This window comes from Sorex fumeus, unplaced genomic scaffold, assembly GCF_029834395.1.
Source record: "Sorex fumeus unplaced genomic scaffold, SorFum_2.1 ptg000013l, whole genome shotgun sequence".
Lineage (NCBI taxonomy): Eukaryota > Metazoa > Chordata > Mammalia > Eulipotyphla > Soricidae > Sorex > Sorex fumeus.
The window spans coordinates 5,818,198-5,834,770 of record NW_026606070.1 but is presented as its reverse complement, the minus strand read 5'-3'; the positions used below and the strand labels follow the sequence as shown (position 1 = coordinate 5,834,770).

Below are 16,573 nucleotides of genomic sequence, written 5' to 3'. Positions count from 1 at the left end.
AATTGCTACCATTCATAAATTACTCAAAAACTTAAAAAAAAAAAAATACAGGGCTCTAGAGGGCAGGCTTTGAATGGTGGCGAAAAAATTCGAGCAAAATATAATGCCCAAAAGTAGAGAGAGTATCTGAGAAATTGTCTGCCATAAAGGCAGGGGAAAGATTGGGATGGAAGTGGGGGGGATAATGGGGACATTGGTGGTGAAAAGTTTGCACTGGTGGAGGGATGGGTGATCGATCACTGTGTAGCCGAATCTCAAACATGAAAGCTTTGTAACTGTAAAAAGAAAGAAAAGAAAGAAAAAAGCAAAAAGCATACTGTTGGGTAACATTGCTTTGTCCCTCTACAAGAAGCTTAGGTTTATCTGGTTACACCCATCAATCTGGTTACACCCATCACAGTGCTCCTGAAGCACTTCCACTTCCATTGTGTTTACATGTAAACATGTAAACAGTCTTCCCTATGCTCTCCTTCCCACCCAGTTAATCAGCTTTCCCCTTAATCAGACTTTGTTAATTTGTAAGATCAGTTTCCCAGAAATCTATGATTTTATATGTATGAGTGAAATATTGCCTTTTTCCTCTCCTTATGCCTTATGAACAGTTTACTTTAAAGTAATATCCTTTTTGTATAGATACAGGAAGACCGTTAACATTATGCTTTGTAACTTAGGATTTGATTGGCCTTGAATATTATTCACTCCCGGGCATCTGCTTTCTCGATTTAAGCCTCAGTTGCCCTTCGTTCCTAACACCCCAAAGGCAGGGTCCCAACGAGGGACTGAATGGACCCAGGGAAAGCGGTGAGCTACCCTGGCAGCGAAATGGGCCAGGCCAAAGTGCCACGATTCTTAACTATAAGTTAAGAGTTTGATCATGGACAAATGCTGTCATGATCCAAAGGAAACGACAAGACTAGGATCCTGCTAGGGGTGGGAAAGACTATCTGGCATGAGCACCGTAGTCTGAGATCGAGATGGCCCTAGGAGAGCAATTCTATAAGTTTAAGATATTTCTTACTGTATCCATACAAAATGATTTATATCATATTCTTATATGCTTGTCGGACAAGGAGAGGAGAGGCACGCCCATGGGATTCTGCTCTAGGGTGGGTCCTCCTGCTGAGGAAGGATCTGTCCTAGGAGCGGCCTTCCCTGAGGCTAAGATTTCTACCCCTGTTGATCTCTACCCCTATTGATTGTGACCGAACCTATGTAATTGTTCCCCCAATTCCTCTTGGAGAGAGATATAAGGAGACGGTAGATTGGGCGGGGAGGGTGGGGGCAGAGACAGAAGGAGAGATGAGGAGAGAATCAGAATAAACTACGACTAATACCTACCAGCCTGGCCCTCGTTCCTTCCTCTGCCTGACCATCGCCATCGACCTCTCCGGGGGTGGGAGAAGGGTGAGACTACCGAACGCGGGTGGCGGGAGAGATAGAGCCACCGCCGCTGTGGGTGCCGTGCCCCCTCTTGTGTGAGTTTACACAGCATACAGGGCTGGAGCAATAGTACAGTTGTGTTCGAAGGGCGTTTGCCTTGCACGCGGCTGACCCAGGTTCAATCCCCGGCATTCCATATGGTTCCCTGAGCACTTCCAGGAGTAATTCCTGAGTGCAGAGCCAGGAGTAACCCCTGAGCATCGCTGCGTGTGTGATCCAAGAAGCCAAGAGAATGTAAAAAATTAACCCAAGATAAAAAATGTACAGTAAGTTATTCAACAAGGTATGAGAGGGATCTCAAAATCAACATAGTACTTTCTCTTTTTTACAGTTCTAGCAGGGCTACTACATTAAAAATTTTTATGTGTACACTTCATGTAGCATAATATTCAGCAATCTATTTATATGTATGTATACACATATACACCTAGTTGTGCAGATAAAAAATATATACAGAAAACATATATAGAAAATATTTATTATCATTCACACAAAACAGAAATGCCTATCACAGATCCTAATGCTCACATGGTGGCTCTTTTCAGAAATTCCTGCTATTTTCCCAAATGTCCAAATATAGGTGCTTCACCCCCAGTATTTGGATTCTGTTTTAATATGGATGCTCCTGAGTAGGCCACTGTTTCTTTTGCAGTCTAGACAAGATTGCTTCCCTTTCTTGAAATTCTCGTCTATGATAAGAGTTCAGTTGGGAGGAACCCCAAAAAGAGAGGGAGGGTCTCACCAGCTCCTGGACTGGACAGAAATGGTCTTTCCCTATGGTCTTTGGTTTTTTCCACAGAATAGCAATTCTGTACCACCTCGTGTTTAATATCTTGACTAAAAGAACCTGAGACCTGTAAAGCACAGGATTGTATTTAATTAAAATTTACTTATTTTGTTGGGGTTTTATTTTGGGAGGGAGAGGGGCACATCCTATGTTGCTCAGGGCTTTCTCCTGTCTCTGTGCTCCAGAGTCATCCTGGCAGTACGTAGGCAGCGTTGGGGATCGAATTGGGGTTGACTGTATGTAGGGCAAGTAAGTACCTTCACCCCTGTAAATGACTCTCCACCTCAGGTCTGTATTTTAAATTTTGCTGGACCCAAAATTTGAATTGTGTGATTAAGATGACTTGCCTGATGAGTGAATACAGCTAGAGTTTCATTGCCTCTGTATTTGCAAACTGCTGGAAGTGACTTGGTTGATTTTTGGTAAGCAGTAAACTTAGTTAGAATGCTTTTAAATTTTGTTTTAGGGGGTGTATGAGAAAGAGTTCTCTTCCTGTTTCCCACAATATAGATGGATATAAAGATTAAGATAGCATTGGTCGATAGCACAGCAAGGAGGGCATTTGCCTTGTACGCGGCCGACCTGGGTTCGATCCCCAGCATTCCATATGGTCCCCTGAGCACCGCCAGGAGTAATTCCTGAGTGTAGAGCCAGGAATAATCCATGTGCATTGCCGGGTGTGACCCCCCTCCCACCCCCCCCAAAAAAAACCCACGTGCATTGGTCATTGATTCTAAAATCAAAGGTCAGAAACGACCAATAGTACAGTAGGTGTTGTGCGTCCCTTGCAAGTGGCCAACCCAGGTTTAATCCCCAGCACCCCATAAAATCCCCAGAGGACTGCTAGGAGTAATTCCTGAGTGCAGAGTCAGAAGTGAGCCCGGAGCATCACCAAATGTAGCCCCAGAACAAAATAAAACAATAAATAAAATCAATGGTCAAAACTTAAAACAGTGAATATGGGACTATTTGGGACAAAAAAAGTCCCACCCGATACCTTGTAAGATGTTAATAAGTCTTATAGTACAGTGCCCCCGAACAAACCAGCAATGCCGGAACTGCAATTAAATACAATGGCCCAATAGCTGTGAGGCCATAAAACCATAATTGTTGACAAATGTAATTCAGGAAAGAGACTACTGTCTTTGCAATAACTTAATTAGGAAATCCTCCTTTCCCCTAAAACTTCCAGATGTGATCTAGGCAAAGAGAAGCGGTCACTAAATTCACGAATGCCTGTCTCTGCTCTCACCTTCCTAGTAAAACCCAAGTCATTCTAGTAAAACCCAGTGTATTGGAGACTCTTTCGGGGTCAGGGGGAAGAAACCCGTTACTGTTACTGTTTTTGGCATATCAAATATGCCACAGGGAGCTTGCCAGGCTGATACTCTCAGTAGGTTGCCGGGCTCTTCAAGATATATATATATATATACATATATACACATATGTATATATATGTATATATATATTTCTCTCTATAATTTGTTATTTTTTTAAATAATCTTTTATAGTTTAAGGAATCATCATTCACATACAGAAGAACCAAAGAAGGTGAAAAGTTTGTAAAATTCAGACCCTAAACTTTGAGAGCTATCATCCGTGCCAGCTGTTTCAACCCCTCAGAGATCCTGGAATTCACCCACCACCGGTGTCTGTTATGGCAAGAAGCATGCCGGACTCCTGTAAAGAGACAATCAGTTCCCATAGAAGGAAAATTAAGTCTTATTGATGTAGGTCTGCAAACCATATCTGGTTTGAAACAGAGTCCTTTAAACTTTAGTTCATCTTGCACGATCTTAATTGACAGGGTGAAATGTGAATGCAGCCTGGGTCTTTGAATTGTTTGCTGCAGGGGATCCCACAGCATCCCTGGGCCCCAGGCGATGAGATAAACTCTGGGCTACTTAGCTATTTCATTGCATTCCTAGTCTCTAGACAGGTAGATATGAGAAATACTACCTCCCAACTCTTCTTCCTTCCTGGCAACCAACTTTAAGAAAAGCCAACTGCAAGTGTGGGACCAGGGGTGTAGATCTCCAAGCCTGCTCCCTGCTCAGATTGGGACTGGGGCCTCCTCCACCCAGATCCCCAGATCCCCCACTTTCCAGGCGTCACACCCACCAACGCCCCCCCGTGCTGCGTAATCCCATCAACGGCCAAGACCCAGAGGCTATAAAACCCTGTTCCCGGAACCATCTTATTTTCTAGGTCTTACTCTGGAGAACCTGGCAGGCTACCAAAAGTATCCTGCCCACACGGCAGAGTCTGGCAAACTCCCCGTGGCGTACCCAATATGCCAAAAACCAGTAACAATGATGGATCTCATTCTCCTGACCCTGAAAGAGCCTCGAATGTGGCACTTTTTAAAATCTCAGGGCTAGGACGAAGGAGATGTTACTGGTGCCTGCTCGAGGAAATCGATGACCAACAGGATGACAGTGATGCAATGATACTGCAAATAAGAGACAATAAAGCCTTTTCTTTTTTTTTTTCTCTTTTTGGGTCACACCCAATGATTCACAAGGGTTACTCCTGGCTCTGCACTCAGGACTTACTCCTGGCGGTGCTCGGGGGACCATATGGGGGATGCTGGGAATCGAACTTGGGTCGGCCGAGTGCAAGGCAAAAACCCTACCCGCTGTGCTATCGCTCCAGCCCAATAAAGCCTTTTTTTCCTGGTAATAAGCAAATGAGATCAACCAATCTGCCATTCCTAACTCATGGAATCCTGGGGCGCTGCCTTTCATATTGATAATGTAACAGGCCCACAGCCCAGGGCAGTAGGGAAGCAGGCAGGCAGGCAGCAGAGAGGACCGGGTCCCCGTCTCCTGCCCGACGCCCGCCCTCCCCCTCCCTCCCCATGGCAATGAACTCTTGGGAAGTAACACAACCAACTCCCCTGAGGGCCTTGCCACCTACCTTGCAAGTGCAGGAATTAGACCTGGTGAGACCAGCACCTGGTGCCCACCCAGACCAGAGCAGGTGGGACCCCCTCCGAGACAAGCTCCAGCAGGAACAAAGACCAGGGAAAGAATTTCCCAGAGGACTAGCAAGTCCACCCAACTCTATCTCTTGACAACCACCCTAGCAATGGACTCTTATCTAGGTAGAAGCCCCACGTGGGCAGTTTGGGAGAAACCCTCGGAGCCACCCGGATCAAGGGAGTGTGCTCGCCTGTTGTGCCCGCCCAGCTGCCGGCTGCGACCTGTCCACTGCGACTGCCCTCGCGAGAGCTGAACTTAGACTCCGTAGACAATGATGGGATGGTCCTGCAGCTCCCGCTCACTCTGGGCAAGCCCACATGCTCGCTGTCTCTCGCTCTCTCGCTCTCTCTCTTTCTTTCTCTTTCCCTCTCTCCCCCACTCTCTCCTCTCTCCCTTTCTCTCCTTCTCTCTCCCTCCCTCTCTCCTTCTCTCCCCTCTCTCTCACTCTCTCTCATTCTCTCTCTCCCTCTCTCCCTCATTCTCTCTCTCCCTTTCTCTCTTACTCTGAAACTGGGCAGAAAGCGAGTGTCCACCTGGGGCCAGGGGTGGAACTTTCCAAAAAGGATACTTCTCTGTTCCTGTTCCTCCCTCTCTCCCCCTCTCCCCTTTCCCTTCTCTCTCTCTCTCTCTCTTTTTGGATCACACTCGGCAATGCTCAGGGGTTACTCCTGGCTCTGCACTCAGGAATTACTCCTGGAAGTGCTCCAGGGGACCATATGGGATGCCGGAAATTCAACCCAGGTCAGCCATGTGCAAAGCAAATGCTCTACCCACTGTACTATCACTCTGGTCCCCACATTCTCTCTTGAGCACTTGTTCTGTCTCTGTCTCTGGTTCTGTCTCTGTCTCTGTTTCTCTCTCTCTCTCTCTCTCTCTCTCTCTCTCTCTCTCTCTCTCTCTCTCTCTCTCTCTCTCTCTCTTTCGCCCAGTCCTCAAAACTTCCAAAATAAAACCTGTTTTAACTCCACGGCTTGTCTCCTCCTGAAATTCTTTCCTGTGAGGAAAGAAAGGGACCCAAAAGACCTTGGGGAGGCGTAGGACTGACTTGCCTGCAAGGAGCCATTTCCCCAGGGGCTCTGGCTGCCAGAGGTAAGAGAAAAAGTAGCACGTACCCTTCCTTCCCCAGGCCGCCCTCCTCTTCTCCACACTCCACAGAAGCCACCCGGGACCACACCGGCACCAGTAGCATACGGCCAGATCAGAACGCTTTCAAAAGGTTTTTGTTGTTGTTATACAAAAAAAAAAATTAATTCTGCCAATAACCATTAACTTAAAGTGACTGAAACAGAAATCATAACTCCTCACCAGCAAAATTCATTCCTACAACCAAAAATCAATAAATAAATCTGTAACTTTGAAGCCAGTTACAAAGGAGAGAGAATTTGAGGAAGGACTTTGAAATACTTATTTGGAACACAGTAACCTTAAAGGTGATACAATGATTTCTTTAATGATCCAGAACTTTTTTTTCTCCTCTTAAAATATGTCTTTCTAGTAGTACCTTTTCTAAGAGTATTTCTGGCCCTGCCTCTTACCTATCCAGTTCTTCCAAGAATCAGTGCACCCAATTTTAATTTAAAAGACAATTGCAGGGGTTGGAGCCATAGCACAGCGGGTAGGGCCTTTGCCTTACATGCGGCCAACCCGGGTTCGATTCCCAGCATCCCATATGGTCCCCCGAGCACCGCCAGGAGTAATTCCTGAGTACATGAGCCAGGAGTAACCCCTGAGCATTGCTGGGTGTGACCCAAAAATGTAGCACTGTAGCACTGTCCTCCCGTTGTTCATCGATTTGCTCGAGCGGGCACCAGTAACATCTCACAACAAATTGTGAGACTTGTCATTGTTGTTTTTGGCATATAGAATACTTCACGGGGAGCTTGCCAGGCTTTGCCATGTGGGCGAGATACTCTCGGTAGCTTGCCGGGCTCTCTGAGAGGGGCGGAGAAATCGAACCTGGGTCACTGTGTGCAAGGCAAACACCTTACCCACTGTGCTATCGCTTCAGCCAAACCCCCACCCCCCAAATAAGATAAAAAATAAAAGACAACTGCAGGTGTAGATTCTTGGGTGTTAGTACACTTCACCCTGGCAAATGATCAATACCCACCATCCAATCATGCTAGGTCTACCGTATTGATTCCATGGTGACTTTTTCTGGGTCACATTTGCATATCTATAACCAATACAGCTTAGTGTTTTTGAAAAAGAGAATTTTCTTGAAAGAGGACGAATAAGAAAAAGGACAGGGTTGCAACATGCAAAGCCTTCTGTGCTGCAGGAATACTCACCACACACTCAGAGGCAGGCAGGCAGGCAGCACCCGGCGTGAGTAGAGCAGTTCGCCAAGTGCTCTGTGACTGCTAGTACTGGGCTGTAATCGGCAGGGGAGGAGCCAGGGTGGAGCCCTGGAGTGGTTCCCATTTTTTTTCCTTTTTTTTCTTTCTTAAATGTAGGAGTACTGCTATTTAGCCACTGATTAGCTGATTGATTTGGACATGAACTCCACCTTACTTTTTTTCTTTTTCGTAGTTTTATTTATTTATTTATTTTTCTTCTTATATTTATTTATTGAATCACTGTGGGAAAAGTTAATAAGCTTTCAGGTTTAAGTCTCGGTCATACCATGATCAAACACCTCTCCCCTTACCAGTACTCATTTTTCACTACCAAGAACCCCAATACCAACCCCTCTCCCACCCCTCCCAATGCCTGTGAGTCAGATGATTTCCACTTAACTCTTTTCTACATTGATTGCATTCATTATTTTGACAAAAGCACAGTGGTAGGGCGTTCGCTTTACAAGCGGCCAACATGGCCGACCCAAGTTCGATTCCTCCGCCCCTCTCGGAGAGCCCGGCAAGCTACCGAGAGTATTCGATATGCCAGACACAGTAACAACAAAGTCTCCAATGGAGACGTTACTGGGCCCGCTTGAGCAAATCGACGATCAACGGGAGGGCCTTTACCTTTACCTTTATGCACCATTATTGTTTAGAATTCCCCCCCACACACACAACAATCAGAATTGCTGAAAAGGCATTGTGACATACTTTGTTTTCTATAGGTGGTTATGAGAATCATATAATGATTTTGGATTTCTGCAAACAGCCAGATAATTACAAAATTGGTTTCTGTGTGTCTGGTGACCATTTCAAAAGACTTTAACCGGGGCTGGAGTGATAGCACAGTGGGTAGTGCGTTTGCTCTCACGTGGCCGACCTGGGTTCAATTCCCAGCATCCTATAGGGTCCCCCGAGCACCGCCAGGAGTAATTCCTGAGTGCAGAGTCAGGAAGAACCCCTGAGCATCGCCGGGTGTGATCCCCCCAAAAAAGCAAAAATAAATAAATAAATAGAAATGTAAAAAATTACGTTAAAAAAATAGTGAGACTAAAAGGTGCTCAACCTTCCCTCTCGTCAGGTGAGTGGGAGGTTCCAGATCAAGGGCTGCGAGCAGAGATGGGCAGGGCTGGAAGATGGGGGGGCGGGGCAGGGGCATAATGCAGGCATGAGGCGGGACTCCCCGAAGTGCTCAGGTCGGGCCCATCAGCAAATGCAGTGGCCCAGCAGAGCAGCTGCTCAATGAGAGGGCCGAGGAGCTGGTGGTCCCCTAGGGGGGGGTCTCCCTGCGGGGCTCTGGGACCTCGCTGGCCACACCCAGGGGTGCAGGGGAGACCAGAGACCAAACCCGGGCAGCAGGCTCTAACCACTGGGCTATCTCTCATGCAGGGCCACTGGCATTACAGGACGGCTGAATGTGAGCGGGCTTGGTTTGTGGATGGTGAGATGGGCTTCAGGGAGCCCGGGACATGGCAGCATCACCTACAACGAAGGATGCAGAGTGATGAGCCGTGATAGAAAACAAGAAGATGGTGTTTGGTAAGGCAGGTTCAGGCTGGGGGCTCTCCCCCTAAGGTGCTGAGAGGCTGCTCCCAGCGTGGTGTGGAGGTCACAGTGGGTGCATGCAAAGCACCCGCCTCATCATCAGGCCTCTTGCCTAGCCCAGTCAGAGGGTAGACAGGAGCTGGACAGAGGAATGAGAGAAGGAATGAGTGACCGTTTAAATGCAGAGACACAATGTAGCACTGTCCTCCGGTTGTTCATCGATTTGCTCGAGCGGGCCCCAGTAACATCTCCATCATGAGACTTGTTGTTACTGTGTTTGGCATATTGAATACGTCAAGGGGAGCTTGCCAGGCTTTGCCGTGAGGGCAAGATACTCTCGGTAGCTTGCTGGGCTCTCCAAGAGGGGTGGAGGAACTGAACCCAGCTCAGCCGGGCCGGCCACATGCAAGGCAAACACCCTACCGCTTTGCTATCGCCTCAATCTGGACACAGTAATGCAAAAAAAAAAATAATATATATATATATGTATATATATATATATATATATATATATACACCATCTCCATCTAATTGTGGATTAGAAATGTATGTGCTTAACAAAGGCGACCTGTCCTTCATTTACCAGGAAGCCTCCGGTGAGTTGCGGTTTCTCTCAAGGTGTTTGAGTATGAAACAGGTATGACTCACATCCCTGAAATTCTGTTCCGTGTCCTCTCCTTGGAAATGTGGACAGAGGGAGTTTCTTGCTGGTAGGTAAATGGGAAAAACAAAAAAGGTTTACCTGTGGCCTGACTTATCTCACCGGCCAGAGGGGCATTTCCTAGTGTACTCACAGTCACGCACTGACAAGGAAAAAAAAATGACTAAAGCACATTAGCAACATCATAATTTGGCCTCATTTTGGAAGACAAGGGTGTGAATATTAACTGCCATAGATCTAGGTCTTTAGACCAAGTAAACAGGTGACATTGGGGCCCGAGCGATAGTACAGCGGGTAGGGCGTTTGCCTTGCATGTGGCCGACCCGGGTTCGATCCCCAGCATCCCATATGGTCTACCGAGCACCACCAGGAGCAATTCCTGAGTGCAGAGCCAGGAGTAATCCCTGAGCATCGCTGGGTGTGACCCAAAAAGCAAAACAAACAAACAAAAAAACCCAACGACAACAACAACAACAACAACAAAAAACAAGTGAGGAGCTGGAGCAATAGCACAGCAGGTGGGGCGTTTGCCTTGCACGCAGCCAACCTGGGTTCGATTCCCAGCATCCCATATGGTCCCCCGAGTCCTGACAGTAGTAATTCCTGAGTGCATGAGCCAGAAGTAGCCCCTGTGCATCGCCGGGTATGATTCAGAAACCCAAAATAAATAAATAAATAAATAAATAACAGGTGACATTGTTCCTGGGTAGTGAGACCCACTTTCCAGCCTGCACAGAAAATACCTTCAGGGGAGGCTGGGAGACACTCAAGGTTCAACTTGTGCCTTGGATGTGGAAGTCCTGGATCCAAGTCCCAGCACTACATGGTCCCCTGAGCACTTTTCAGACTGATAACAACCCCTTTATAGCAACAACCCCTTTATAGCACAGAGCTGGGAGTAGACAGTAACCTGGAGGTGGGTATGACCTTTTCCTTCCATACCCCAAGGTGTGGCCCTTCCCCACTACGTCTCTCAGTCTGTCTGTCTGCCCCCACACCCCTCTAGCACAGAGGGCCTCACACATGCTGGGCAAGTCAGCTAGCTGTCTCTGAACCATCTCCCTGGCCATCATTTCTCTTTTTAGGATTAAAGAGTGTGGCCCAGTCACAGTTTAACTCACAGGGCTCCTCTTTCCTTTGCGAGCTCTGGGTCCAAGGATAGGTTGAGACTGTGGTTGGTGATCAGTTTCCTAGGAAATGGTCGGGTTGGGTATACTAAGCCCTTGACGTTGGCCAGACTACTTGAGGGCCATTGCCACTTTCGAAAAGGACCGAGTAGCACTGGCCCTTGCATGCCAGTGGGACACACTAGCCTGGGGTGATCTGTGGAGGTGTTGTTCCCGGGTCAGCCTCTCAGCAGCTGCATTTCAAACAACCCTGCTGGATGGCTCCAAGCGTGGCCACTGGCCTGGGCTTCGCTCTGGCTCTGGTTCGGGGAGACTCTGCGCTTCAGCTTCCTCCATGGCTTGGCCGCCAGGATTAGAAAACAAATTTGCACATAGAGAAGTTTGCAAGGCAAGCACCGCTTCCCTCTCTTCCCCACAGAGTTAGAGAAGTGGCAGAAAGGAGTCCTGGTGAGAAGGGACTGCGGAAGTAGCATGCACCAGGAGGACGAAATGCCCGGCATTTCTAGACCAAGACACTGGCCAGTTGTTACATCACCTAAGACTTTCAGATGCAGGCAGAGGGTTAAGCAAAAAGGGACACTTGCCCCATGTTGGGGAACTCCTGTTGCAACCGATTTCAGGAATAAGTGTTTGTTCCAGGGCTCACCCCCAGGATCCGGGGCTCCTCTCTGTGGCCCGGGGCTCCTTTGAGTTGGCTTCCTACTAGCACAGACCTGACATCAACTGTACAAGCTGCCAACACTGCCAGAATGGCAAAGCCTGGCGAACTAAATGTGACGTATTCGATATGCCAAAAACAGTAACAAGTCTCTCACAATGGAGACGTTACTTGTGCCCGCTCGAACAAATCGATGAATAACGAACAGGAGGACAGTGCTATACAGTGCTATTGACATGTTTAACTTTCTTTTTTTCCCCATTTTTTATAATTTTATTTATTGAATCACAGTGAGAGCAATTACAAAGCTTTCGGGTCTAAATCTTGGTCATACAATGAAACATCCAGTGCCCATTCTCCAACCCCAACAACCCCAGTATACCCTCATCCCACACCCTCCCCTTACCTGTGGGGCAGATGATTTCCACATTACTCTCTACTTTGATCACATTCAATATTTTGACACTAGACCCACCATTATTATTTGAAATTTTACCCCAACACTCAGATCTGCTGAAAAGGCAACAGTAGGCAATTTGCTTTCTATTGCTGGTTATGAATAACATATGATGTCTTGTGGCTGCAGTAGTGGCTGCATGATTTTGAAATTCTGAAATTTTAACACTTAAATCTGGAGGTGGAGGTCACCACCATGCTGAGACCACTCTCCGCACACATGAAGGTACTGGCAGAGGGACAAAGCCACGCGGGTTCCGGGGCCGAGACCTCCAAGCCTACTCGGATTGGAGTTGAGCATCCTCCACCCAGATCCTCCAAATTCCAGTAGGCGGGGGTCACACCCACCACCTGGCCCCCTGGCGCCGTGTAATCCCATCAGCGGCCAAGACTCAGAGACTATAAAATCCAGCTCCCGGAACCACGTGGCCGCATTCGCGGCCGCGCGACATCTTATCAGGACATCTTTTTATGACATCTTATTATCTCATTCCTACTTTGGACAAACTTGCAGGCTATTGAATGTAGCCTGCCCACAGGGCAGAGTCTGGCAAACTCCCCGTGGCCTACCAAATATGCCAAATACCAGTAACAATGATGGGTCTCATTCTCCTAAAGAGCCTTGAATATAATCTCAGGGCTAGGATGAAAGAGACGTTACTGGGGCCTGCTCGAGGCAATCGACGATTAACAGGATGATGAAATGAAATGAAATGAAAATCTGGAGGGATTTCTGCCAAAACCTGCTGGGTTCCGAGATTTGCTCCTGAGTCTCTAGGATCATGGCTGTTAAGTAGCTTGATCAGGAGCCAGAAAGGCCGTTCGTGGGTGGACTTGGGGTCTCGTTGGGGTGAGGAGGACAGGACCAGCTCTACCCTCATCCCATGAGGCCCCACCTGTCTCATTACTGAGGGCCCAAACCTGACTGTCCAATGGCCTCTGGAAGATGACGGCCACCGAGCAGCCAGGGGGAAGCAGGCGGAGGGACAACATCTTTTCCCCTCTGGGGTGGCCTGGCGACAAAACCTACTGCTTGGTCCGGATGCATTTCTTCCAAAAGCCACTGGGTTTCGAGATTTGTTTCTGAGTCTCTGGGATCATGGCTGTTAAGCAGCTTGATCAGGAGCCAGAGAGGTCGTTAGTGGGCGATAACTTGGAGTCTCATTGGGGTGGGGAGGACAGGACCGGCTCCACCCTCATCCCATGAGGCCCTGCGTGTCTCGTCATTGCAGGCCAAAACCTGACTGTCCAGTGGCCTCTGGAGATAATGGCCACTGGGCCACCAGGAGGAACAGGCCAAGGCATGGAACCTATTCCCACCTGGGTTGGCCCAGCACCGGTAACCTACTGCAGGGACTGGACGCATTTCTGCCAAAAGCCGCTGGGTTTTAGATTTGTTTCTGAGTCTCTGGGATCATGGCCATTAAGCAGTTCAATCAGGAACCAGAGAGGCCATGCCTCCAATTATATAGCTGAGCCGGAGGTGGTTTGTGGGTGTGTTTCCCACATAGTTAACTTTTGGCCTTTTACTTTCTTGGTAAACTTTGCCCAAGTTTTTGGGGTCTGGCCAAAGGCACAGCAGGAATTTTGGGGTATCTGGAAGTCTGAAGGTGCCATCAGGCTGCTGATGCACTCTCCTCACAGGTACAGATTGACCTGATGTTGGCACCATACCCTTGACACATTTAACTTTCAAGGAAAATTCTATGCTATAGGTAGAAAAATGTAGGTGAATTCAGCCATGAGCTTAGTTACAGATAAGACTGATAGCTCAAATATGAGCCGGGAGGTGGGCGGTGGGTAGGGGAGGCCCACTCCTGCAAGCCGTCATCATCATAGGGGGCCAGCGACCTGGGAGCCATCTGCTAGGTCCTCTGAGGCTGGAGAAAGGGAAGGTGCTGCTGTTCAGGTTGCAGACAGGTCCAGGGTCTGAGGAGATGCCACGCTGAGGTGAGGGGAGGTGGCCCATGGTTCAGAGGATTGTTGGAGACTGTTCAGAGAACAAAGCAAAACGGAAGAACTCTGCCTCCACTGAGACGGGAAATAAAGAGGAAAGGATCTTAAGCAGAAAATGTCAATCCCTGGGTCAGTAAAACAAAGTTTGACTTCCTAGAAATCTGCTACTAGTTTGATCATTGATATCATGATTGAGATAAACAATAGGAAAAAGTGGAAGCCAAATGATAGGCGAAGGAACATTGAGGAAGTGAAAAATAAATGATAGGGGCAAAATCAGATAAGATAAGAGATTTTCTGTGTAAAAAGTACAGGGAATAATGAACATCTTTTTTTCATTTCATTTTTCATCATCCTGTTATTCGTCGATTGCCTCGAGCAGGCCCCAGTAACGTCTCTTTCATCCTAGCCCTGAGATTATATTCAAGGCTCTTTAGGAGAATGAGACCCATCATTGTTACTGGTATTTGGCATATTGAGTACGCCACGGGGAGTTTGCCAGACTCTGCCCTGTGGGCAGGCTACATTCGATAGCCTGCAAGTTTGTCCAAAGTAGAACATCTTTATATAGTGTGATAAAAGGGACAAATGAAAGCAAGCATGGAACAGTCATAAAGTATCCAGCAGAGAATGTAACTGCTAAATATTGCAGCTTGGGAAAACATAACAAATATACTATTAAAATGAGCAATTTCCAAATATCTTTCTCGCAATTAGCCAGAAAAAAGTCATTGAGACCAATAAACAACACAGTATTTTATGAGCTAAAGCATTGTTCAGATAAGCGGGATAATACAACCCAATAGCTGAACAACATACATATAAGAAGTTTCCATGCCATTGAGAGAGAATTTCTTTATAGAACTGAAAACTTACACCGGATTATATGGTGATCTCACAACCTTGAGACTTAGTAACTCGCAGGTAAGTCTTTCATCAAAGAGGAACCAGAAGGTGTGTTTGCTTCCCTGTGAAACCAGGTGGAAGAGAAGCACTTCCTGCTGCGACCCACAGGGCCCTGGACCAGCACTAAACAAGACATTTAAAGTATGGAAGTGTCTATTTTACTTAAAAGTAAAAACAGTCAGGAGCTGGAGCAGCAGGTAGGGTGTTTGCCTTGCACGCAGCCAGCCTGGGTTCGATTCCCAGCATCTTATGTGGTCCCCTGAGCACCGCCAGGAGTAATTCCTGAGTTTCAGGGATTAATAAAACCAGGGCAGTGCTGGGTGTAGCCCGCACCCCCCACCCAACATAACAAAACAAAACAACAAAAAAGTAAAAACAGTCTAGCTAAGGGTTTGTCAATCTTGTTTACAGTTTTGAAAAATCTGTTCCAGATTTAATTCATCTTTCAAATTGTTTTGAAAAAAAGTTTACTCCAGTAATTGTTATAATTTGTATTATTTCTCTCCTACTTATTTTGGGCTTCATATATTACTCTTTTTGTACCTTCTCGAGATGGGAGGTTGGTGATGTAGGCAGATAGTCATGGAAAGGCCCTCGGCAATGAAACTTAGGTCAACAAAAATTCTAAGACTTATCCATGGTGGAGATCTCCAAGCCTACTCGGATTGGAGTTGAGCATCCTCCACCCAGATCCTCCAAATTCCAGTAGGCGGGGGGGGGGGGGGGGGGGGGTTAAAACCAACACCTGGCCCCCTGGCGCCGTGTAATCCCATCAGCAGCCAAGACTCAGAGACTATAAAATCCAGCTCCCTGAACCTCGTGGCCGCATTCGCGGCCGCGCGACATCTTATCAGAACATCTTTTTATGACATCTTATTATCTCATTCCTACTTTGGACAAACTTGCAGGCTATCGAATGTAGCCTGCCCACAGGGCAGAGTCTGGCAAACTCCCCATGGCGTACCAAATATGCCAAATACCAGTAACAATGATGGGTCTCATTCTTCTAAAGAGCCTTGAATATAATCTCAGGGCTAGGATGAAAGAGACGTTACTGGGGGCCTGCTCGAGGCAATCGACGAATCCATGTTGGAAACGGGAAACAGAGACCTGATAAGATCTTCAGCAGCAAGACCCTGAGGACATTGGACCCCTCACCAAGAAGTTCCTCAAACACTTGACCCTCTCCCTTAATCCGATTAACTTTAGTGATTCAGCCCCAGAAGATTCCAGAAATGTTCCAGATCAAGACAACCCGCGAAGAGCCTATAAAAACCACCTAGAACAAAGGAAGGGCACCGATATGCTGCCTGAACCCATGTGCTGCTTGTACCCGTGTGCCTGAGCACATGTGGCACCCACACCTCCCCTCTTGACATCTGTACTTTCATGTTTTCGTGTCTAATGCTGGCATGTGTGTAGGGGCTCTCTCCATCCTTGGAGAAGCCGCAGTTCTCTTGAATGAGTTACTTACTCTCTCTCTCTCTCTCTCTCTCTCTTTCTCGCTCTCTCTCTCTCACACACACACACATACACACACACACACACACACACACATATTCTCTCTCCTCCTCCTTCCCTTCAAAAACCCTCCAAATAAAATCTGTTTTACTTGTCTACTCCTGAAATTCTTTTCTTCGAGTGAGACAAGAACCCAGTAACCCGGGGTCCCAGGTGGCAGAGGCGAATCAGGAGAAAGTGACCGTCTTTC

The 16,573-nt window shown here is 47.3% G+C and overlaps 1 protein-coding gene across 1 annotated transcript in view; it reads right to left on the bottom strand.

Moving 5' to 3' along the window:
* Positions 1–7,554, bottom strand: part of LOC130020780 (placenta-specific gene 8 protein-like) — a 28,381-nt gene extending 20,827 nt beyond the window's left edge. Inside the window, exon 1 of the mRNA XM_056111482.1 lies at positions 7,503–7,554. The gene's annotated coding sequence lies outside the window, so the exon portion shown is untranslated. The remainder of the gene's footprint in view (positions 1–7,502) is intronic.
* Between the last annotated feature and the right edge of the window lie 9,019 nt (positions 7,555–16,573).